Source organism: Gorilla gorilla, chromosome 12 (assembly GCF_029281585.2).
Source record: "Gorilla gorilla gorilla isolate KB3781 chromosome 12, NHGRI_mGorGor1-v2.1_pri, whole genome shotgun sequence".
NCBI classification, from domain to species: domain Eukaryota; kingdom Metazoa; phylum Chordata; class Mammalia; order Primates; family Hominidae; genus Gorilla; species Gorilla gorilla.
The window spans coordinates 23,708,055-23,717,055 of NC_073236.2; the positions used below are offsets into that span (position 1 = coordinate 23,708,055).

Genomic DNA, 9,001 nt, shown 5'->3' on the forward strand with positions numbered 1-9,001 from the left:
GAAGGGGGCTCAGCCCACCCTCACTGGGGCAGAAGGCAGAATCAGACCACCTGTGTATAAGGGGCAGTGATATTCAGAAAGAAATCAGCACTGAGCTTATGAAAACACCAGCGGCACAAGCAGAAGAGCAAGGGAACAAGGGCTCAGAGGAAAATCCTTCCTCACAAATAGATGTGCTTCACATAACAGAAAAAAATATATATATTTTTAAAAAGATTTACTGTGCTATCCATAAGGCACAAGGACTGCAGCTGCTAAAAATCAAAATCAAGCTCACAGGGGCCAGGACACTCTGATCAACAGGAGGAAGATTCTAAGAGGCAATGTCAATGGAGTGATTGCCCACCACGTGCCAGAAAACGGAGTGCCCCTCACACATATGGACTCAGCACTTCCAGGCGGAATGCCCTGGCATGCACGAGTAGCCTGGTATGTGGGTGAGTCACAGGTGAGTCTAGACGGGGTGCCTGGTCCTGTATCCTCCAGATGTTGCATGGAAATTGTTATTATCTTTGTCTTCCCCCATGAGCACAAAGCTGAGAACTGCTGTGTGCACTTCATCCACATTCTAAGCTCCAGTGTTCACTACAAGTATCCTCATTTTAAAGACAGTAGGCCCACATGAAGTAATTCTCCCAAAGTCACGCATTTCAAAGTGAAGGAACCACGATTTGAATCCAGGCAGTTTCACTCCAGGTGCTGTACCTCCAACCACTAAACTATGAAATCACTAACCTTTACTAAATGCTTTCTATGTGCCAAGCACAACAGCTGCATTATCTCATTTAATTCTCCCAGAGACTCTCTAAGATAGGAATTTGTGTTTCTATGTTAAAGATGGTACACTGAGATGAACTGAGGCCAGGTTACACAGTTAGGATATGATGGAGTTCTAACAAAACGGTTCAGGGCTTTGAAACTAAAATCAAGGGAAAAGTGTATCCGAGACCACCTGATTCACCAAGGAGAACCAAACAAGTAGATCACCCTTGAAAACAAGAACAAGAAATTAAGACAGTGTGGCATTGGTATAAGGATAGGCAAATTGACGGGCAGAACCTAAGAGAGAGTCCGGAAGCCACGCCATCTCTGCAGTCACCTGATCTATAACAAAGACAAGGCTGAGATGTGGGGCTGGGGGGCTGGAGGGGTGTGGTCTTTTCCATTGCTGAGTCGACTGGATATCCAAATGGAAAAAAGAAAGCAGCCTTACCCCTGCCTTACACCACATACAAAAATAAATTTCAGATGGCCTGGAGATCTAAATGCAAAAGGGAACACAATAATGCTTTTAGAGGAAAACACAAAAAACATCTTCATGACCTCAGCTTAAGCAAAGATTTCTTAAACAAAACACAAATCATTAACCCTGCATTTGTGGGAGGCTGAGGTGGACAGATCACTTGAGCCCAAGAGTTTGAGACCAGCCAGGGCAACATGCCAAAACCCTGTCTCCACAAAAATTACAACAATTATCCAGCTGTGGTGGTGAACACCTGTAGTTCCAGATATTCAGGAGCCTGAGGCATGAGGATTGCTGAAGCCTGGCAGGTCAAGGTTGCAGTGAGCCAAGTTCGCAGCATTTTACTCCAGCCTGGGTGACAGAGCGAGACCCTGTCTCAACAAATGAGACAAAACAACAACAACAAAAAACTTCATATCATCAAAAGACACTGTTATGAGAACTGCAATTCATATATCTGAAAAGGACTCTTAACCAAAACATATGAGGAACTCATGTAAACCAACAAAAATAAGATTGATATCCCACAGAAAAGGGGAAAATACTTGCACAGATGCTTCACAAAAGAAGCAATTCAAATGGCCAAGAAATATACAAAAAAGTGTTTGACACCATTAATCATCAGGAAAATGCAAATTGAAACTACAGTGTAATCCACTTACACACCTACCAGCATGACTAAAATAAGGAGACAGAAAATGATAGGTGTCGGCAAGGATATGGAACAACTAGAACTCTGTTGCAGCTGCTGGTGAGAGAGTCAATGGGGCAGTCACCTGAGGCAGAAGTTTCACCCAGCCCCAATATCACCTCATCTTAACTGATAACATCTGCAACAACTCTATATACTAATAAGCTTGCATTCTGGAATTACTGGGGGTTAAGGCTTCAATATATCTTTTTTATTAATTTATTTATTTATTTGAGATGGAGTCTTGCTCTGTCACCCAAGCTGGAATGCAATGGTGCAATCACAGCTCACTTCAGCCTTGGACTCCTGGGCTCAAGAGATCCTCCCATCTCAGCCTCCTGAGCAGCTGGGACTACAGGTGCATGTCACCATGCCTGGCTAATTTATTTTATTTTTTTAGATTTGGGGGTCTTACTACATTGCCCAGGCTGGTCTTAAACTCCTGCTGGGATTACAGCTGTGAGCCACTGTGCCCAGCCTCCTGCAACATATCTTTTGGGGGGACACTATTCCACTCATAACAGTGTGTTTGTCTATAACACACCTTATACTCCAATAAAAGTGTGTTTGAATTCACAATAAAAATAGCTGATGTGCGTTAAACATTGGCAACGACCTGGCCTCTGCTCCATGCACTATACATGCCTTGCTTCCTCCTCACTCAAAGTGCTCTGGATCCTTGGAAAGGAGGCCTAGACGTGGGTGCAGTGGAGAGAAAGGGAGAGGGGCCTGCAGCCCATCCAAGACAGACTGTCCTCACATCCTGGGCATTTGCCTCAGGAGAATGTAATGTCTGTGATCCACCCCCCACCCCCAGGCTCCTGCCCAGGAGAAGGTCAAAAGCTGGTTGGGTCTTAGGGCATGACCCAAACAGAAGGCTCACTCAGCTGCACTGAGGCAGGAAAATAGGGTCTGGAGGCAGGGAACCTGAGGCCAATTCACGCTGACTTCCTAGAGCTAAATCAAAAGGAAAACCACAACTTTCCACACCTAAGTAACAGAAAGACCAGGGGCTATTCCCTTTGCAACCCACCCCTCCTTTTCTGCTTGGCAGATTGAAAATTGAAACTACCTCTGATTGGTAACTTTCTGCAACCAATCAGATATTTGCATAGAAGTGTAAGTTTGTAACTTCGCTTTAGCCTCTAATTGGTTGCTTTCACAACCAATCAGACGCTTGCATGGGGTGTAACCTTTGTAACGTCACTTCAGCCTCTGATTGGTGGCTTCTCAATCAGACTGATTGCAAGCCATTACCTCATTTACATATGGTGTACACCAAGTAACGAATGGAAAATTTCTAGAGGTTATTTAAATGCCAGAAAATTCTGTAACGGGGCTCTTGAGCCCCTGTGCTCAGCCGGCTCCCACCTTGTAGAGTGTACTTTCATTTTCAATAAATCTCTGCTGCTGGCTCCCACCTTGTAGAGTGTACTTTCATTTTCAATAAATCTCTGCTTCTTTCCTTGCTTGGTTTGTGCATTTTGTCCAAGTCTTTGTTCAAAATGCCAAGAAACTGAACACCCTCCACCAATAATAATGCCTGGGGCTCAGGTGCCTGTGACCTGCTCCTCTTTGTTTCTTCTTCCCTGAGGAACATCTTGCTCAGCTCCTCTTAGGAACCAAATATCTGGGTACCCCCAAAATGTATACATTGAACCACTATCCCTTAATGTGGCTATAGTTGGAGCTGGTGCCTCTAAGGAAGCAATTAAGGTTCAATGAGATTATGAGGGTGGAGTGCAATCCAACAGGATGAGTGTCCTTAGAAGAAGAGACACCAGAGAGCTCTCTCTCCCCCCACTCCCTCACACTCAGAGGACAGGCCTTGTGAGGACACAGTAAGAAGGCGGCCTCCCACAGCCCAGGGAAGAGCCCTCCCCAGATGCTAGCCCTACTGGCCTATGGATCCTGCACTGCTGGTCTCAGCCCTTCTGGCACCAAGATCCTGCACTCCTGGTCTCCCGAAGTGTGAGGGATAAATGTCTGCTGTTGGAGCTGCCCAGTCTGTGGCATTTCCTTATGGCAAAGAGAGCCAACTAAGACAACTCCTGACATTCATTAAGGAAAATGGAAGAGCCAGTAACTCTGCTGCTTTATCCTTCACAGAGGCAGGAATCTGAATTTCATCAGGATTTAAAACTGTCTGTCTCTGGAGGCTGGGTAATGCTGACCAGGACAAGATCATTATCTGTGGAGGCCCTTTCATTTCATCATACTCTCAAGGCTGAAACTTGATTTCTCCCTCAGAGCTCAAGGCAAGACCAATTCTCTCCTCTGTGAACAAGAAACACAACAGCTGCTGTAAAATCTTCAGTGTAAATGGCAGACTTGCAGCTGCAGAAAAGCAAAGTCATGGTACAACAGAAAAATTTGAGAAACACTTCCAAATCGCAAGTGAAATTAAAATATAGAAGTGAAAAGTCAAGAACAGAGGCAGGTTGGATGTGAAGGTCTTACAGAGCCAAACCACACACAGCAGATGCTCCGGAGGAGAAAATGAAGAAAGGAGCAGAAGTAGCAGCCAAAAACATAATAGAAGAAAACTTTCAAGGTGGAGAAATTGAAAATGCTGAGCAAAAAAATAATGCAGAGAGAGCAATAATGCCAGAGGGTGTTGTGCTACACTGAAGTTTGCACTTCAGGAAAAACAGGACATCAGAAAAGCTCCCAAGAGGAAAAAAGTAAACAGATTATGTTCAAATAAGCTAAAATTAAGTTGTCTTCAAATGTGTCTGCTGAAATAAAAGATGCCTCCAGACCATGTGATATGGTTCCACTGTGTCCCCACCAAAATCTCATCTTGAATTGTAGCTCTCATGATCCCCAAGTATTGTGGGAGGGACCTGGTAGGAGGTAATTAAATCATGGAGGTGGTTACTCTCATTCTGTTCTCATGATAGAGTGTGAGTTCTCACAAGATCTGATGGTTTTATAATGGGCTTTTTCCTCTTTGCTCAGCACTTCTCCTTCCTGCCATCATGTGAATAAGGACATGTTTTCTTCCCCTTCCACCATGATTGTAAGTTTCCCTAGGCCTCCCCAGCCGTGAAGAACTGTGAGTCAATTAAATCTCTTTCCTTTATAAATTACCCAGTCTCAGGCAGTTCTTTACAGCAGCGTGAGAATGGACTAATACACCATGGGATAACTGATACTGGCATATCTGTGTGGGAAACCCCAGGACCTGAGAACTTTCTGGCCATTTCTAAAATCTCCAGATGGCTGCACCTGTCACCTCTTCTGTAAAAGCTGCTTGAACGGAATCCTTCAAAATACCAAACAGGACAGCAGGGACATCACCATAGAAAGAATTGGGCTGGAATGATAAGCCAGGTAAAAATAAGAGAATCAAAGCATTCACAACTCTTGTGAGAAAGGCTGCTGCTGACACAAATTTAAAATACAGTTTATAACAATGCCAACAAAGTGGAACGCATTGGAAAACTTTAAGGGGTTTAAAATTTCAAGTAAGAAGTATGAGGTTTGTAAATTCAGAGGAAATTAATGCACTTAGGAAAGGGATGAAGATAACAAGGAGGAGCAGCATTAAGTTCTCTGTTTTCCATAAAAGGGAGTCAAAAGTCGTTGTTTAATCTTTCATTGTTAGACAAATATAAGTTTAAGACTGTTTCAAAAACATGATGTCTGCCTTCTAAATCATTACAGATTTTTTAAAAGAAGAAATATGTGGACAGAAAATATGTGACTGAAACACCAGGAGTTTGATGTTGGTCTTGTTGCTCACTGCACAGAAAGCCAGTCACTGAGACAATGAATACTGCAGGGAAGAAGGAAGGCTTCATGCAGGTGTGCAGCTGAGGAGGTAAGAGCTCATTCTGAAATCCATCACCTCAACTGGCTAAATTTAGGGGTTTATAGAGCAGGGAAGAAAAGTAACCACATGTAGAAAAACAAGAATTGAGGGGCACAAAGAAGAGGAGGTGGTCAACAGGAAGAAGGTGGTCCCTTAGACAATCATGATGGGTGCAGGTCAGCCGTCTCATTGTCCAGGAAGGCGGGGAGGGGAAGGGAGAAATGGGAGGGAAAAAGGAAGATAGGGAGGGGAGGAGAAGGGAGGGATGGGAGGAGAAGGGAGGGATGGGAGGGAAGAAAGGAGGGAGAGGAAGGAAGAAGAGAGGGATGGGAGGTGGGAAGGAAAGGAGGGAGGGGAGGGAAGAAGGAAGGGAGGGGAAGGAAGGGAGGGGCAAGAAGGAAGAAGGGAGGGAGGAGGGAGGGGAAGGGAAGGAGAGGAGGGGAAGGGAGGGATGGGAAGGAAGAAGGAAGGGAGGGATGGGAGGGGAAACGAGGGAGGGAAGAGGAGGGGAAGGGAGGAATGGGAGGGAAAAGGAAGGAAGGGAGGGGAGGGGATGGAAGGATAGGAGGGAAGAAGGGAGGGAGGGGAGGGAAGGAGGAAGAGAGGGATGGGAGGGAGGGGAAGTGAGAGATGGGAGAGAAGAAGGAAGGAAGAAATGGGATGTGAGGGAAGAAGGGAGGGACGGGAGGGCAAGGGAGGGAGGGAAGAAGGGAGGGAGGAAGAAAAGAAGAGAGGGAGGGAGGGGAGGGGAAGGGAGGGAAGGGACGGAGGGGAAGGGAAGGAGGGGAGGGGAAGAGAGGGATAGGAGGGAAGAAGGTAGAGGAAGAAAGGGACGGGAGGGAAGAAGGAAGGGAGACTGGGAGGGGAAGGGAGGGACAGAAGGGAAGAAGGGAGGGAAGGAGGGGGGAAGAGGGGGAGGGGAAGGACGAGAGGTCAATATGACACACTCATTCCAAACACCAGGTAGAATTATGTAAATATAAAGGATTTCTGGTTACAAAAAAAAGACCAGTCTAATGTCTTACCACTTATAAGAGACTTCATAAAGCAAAATAACACAGAAAGGTTTAAAATGAAAAGAAAAAAAGCACAGACTACAGTAAAAGTCAAGAAAGCTGGGGCTGGCACATTAATATTGCAAAATTGAATTTACAACAGGAAGCATTCACTGTTACATCAGGAATCATTTTATAATCTTCATATATGCAAATAAAGATGGAGTGCTAACAGTAAGCAGCATTTGTGAACTCACCAAGACAGCGGCAAAACACCAAAAAAAAAGGGAAATCTTTATAAATATGGGGGAAGGGATTAGGTCCACTCTGAAGGCCATAATAAATGAGTCCAGCGAGGGGTGGGAAGACAAGATGAGCAGGGCTTTGGCGTTGCAGGAGCGCCTTGCACAGGGATGCCTACTGCAACCATTTAGATGCAAAGTAAATCTAAGCAAATATTTAAAATGCAAAATTTACACCACTCTTGCTTTCTTGTAATGCAATGAAGCTACAAATCATAAAAGTTTAAACAAAGAAGCCAACCACTTAGAAATATAAAAGTAATGGAGCAAAGAGGACATACAATGACGTATCATTTGTAATAAAATAAATATAAGCATACTACGTAGCAAACAAGGGACAGAGCCCAAACTGTCATTGGGCATCAATCTGTAGCTTCAACCGCGAATGCCATTTCTTAAAGTCAGACAAAAGAAACATGTGGGGCACAAACCCGAAGAGTTTAGGAAAACACTTCTGATTTAAAGAGGCCTGTCAAATGGCCCTTGCACAGACCCCGCCGACCCACCACCAGAATCCCTGCAATCCACAGAGACCACAGCTCACACTGCTGCCACTCCCGCAGGTGGACAGGCAAGCTAGGCTGGGGAAATGGGGTGAAACGCACCACTCAGTGCTGCCTTAGGCCGCCTGCCCCTACAGGGACCCCGTGCCTGAGGTCCACCCACCATGGGGCTTGGGGTCCTGGAGGGCCATCACACTAACCCCCCCTGCCACCTCTCCCCATCTCCAGTGTTCACGGTGACCCAGGAACTTTGTGCTCAGCCGTCTGGGGCAATTCTGTCTGCCTCCAATCCATCTGTCAAAGCCCTGAGTCCCAGGACTTCAGAAAGTGACTGTGTTTGGAGACAGGGACTCGATAGGGGAGATTAATACAAAGTGAGGTCACATGGGTGACCCTAATCCAATCTGACACGTGTCCTTATAGGAAGAGGAGATGAAGACACAGATATGCACAGAGGGGCAGCCCTGTGAGGACACGCGGAGAAGACGGCGTGTGCGAGCCAGGGAGACAGAAACCAACCGTGACAACCCCTGATCTCAGACTGCCAGCCTCCAGAGCTGGGGGAAAGTACGTTTCTGCTATTGAAGCCCCCAGTCTGTGGTGCCGGGTTACGCGCCAGTACCCATACGCCAGCCGAGACAGCAATAGCGAGACACTCCGGACAGGTGAAGGGCGTGCGGCCTTCCCACCACCCACCTGAAAACACTGCCTAAAGATGAGCCCAGTCCACAAAGCCTGCATGAAATGACGCGTTCAACAGCAGGAAAGACCTGGATGGCATAAAAAGAAAAAGAGTCAGGGAGACCAAGTCAGGCGAGGGGAGAATGAGACTGGAAATGGTTTGGCTGTGTCCCCACACAAATCTCATCTTTAATTGCAGCTCCCATAATTCCCATGTGTTGTGGGAGGGACCCAGTGGGAGATAATTGAACCGTGGGGGCGGTTTGCCCATAGCGTTCTCATGGTAGTGAATAAGTCTCCTGAGATCTGATGGTTTTAAAAGGGGAAACTCCTCTCGCTTGACTCTCATTCTGTTTTGTCTGCCGCCACGTAAGACGTGCCTTTCGCCTTTCACCATGATTGTGAGGCCTCCCCAGCCATGTGGAACTGTGTGTCTGTTAAACCTCTTTCTCTTCATAAATTACTCAGTCTTGGGTATGTCATTATCAGCAGTGTGAAAACGGACTAATACAAGACTCTTCAAAGGACGCCGAGCCCAGCACCTCCCCAAAGCCTGAGGAACTGGAGCGACATGAGGGCTTGGTTCAATCTTCCTGACCGTTGAGTTCTGACCCCACCTCCCGGGGGGCAGGGAGATGTGGAGTGAGGAGGTATTCACTGAACATTTCTGGACAAGTGGAGGCCGCAGTGGGCACTTGGGCAGACAGCAGTCTGTGACGTGCAGGCTGCCCAGGAGGCTGGAGCTGGGTGCAGGGCCCAATAGCAGTCA

The 9,001-nt window shown here is 46.5% G+C and overlaps 1 long non-coding RNA gene across 2 annotated transcripts; it reads left to right on the forward strand.

The window, feature by feature from the left end:
- The first annotated feature begins 4,835 nt into the window (after positions 1–4,835).
- On the forward strand, positions 4,836–8,560 carry LOC134756756 (uncharacterized). 2 transcript variants are annotated; one of them, XR_010129845.1, is made up of 3 exons: positions 4,836–5,270; positions 5,604–5,760; positions 7,975–8,560. It is a non-coding gene; the product is annotated as an uncharacterized lncRNA (long non-coding RNA). The 2 variants fall into 2 exon arrangements; XR_010129844.1 differs by lacking the exon at positions 4,836–5,270 and having other exon boundaries at positions 5,277–5,760.
- The last annotated feature ends 441 nt before the right edge of the window (positions 8,561–9,001 follow it).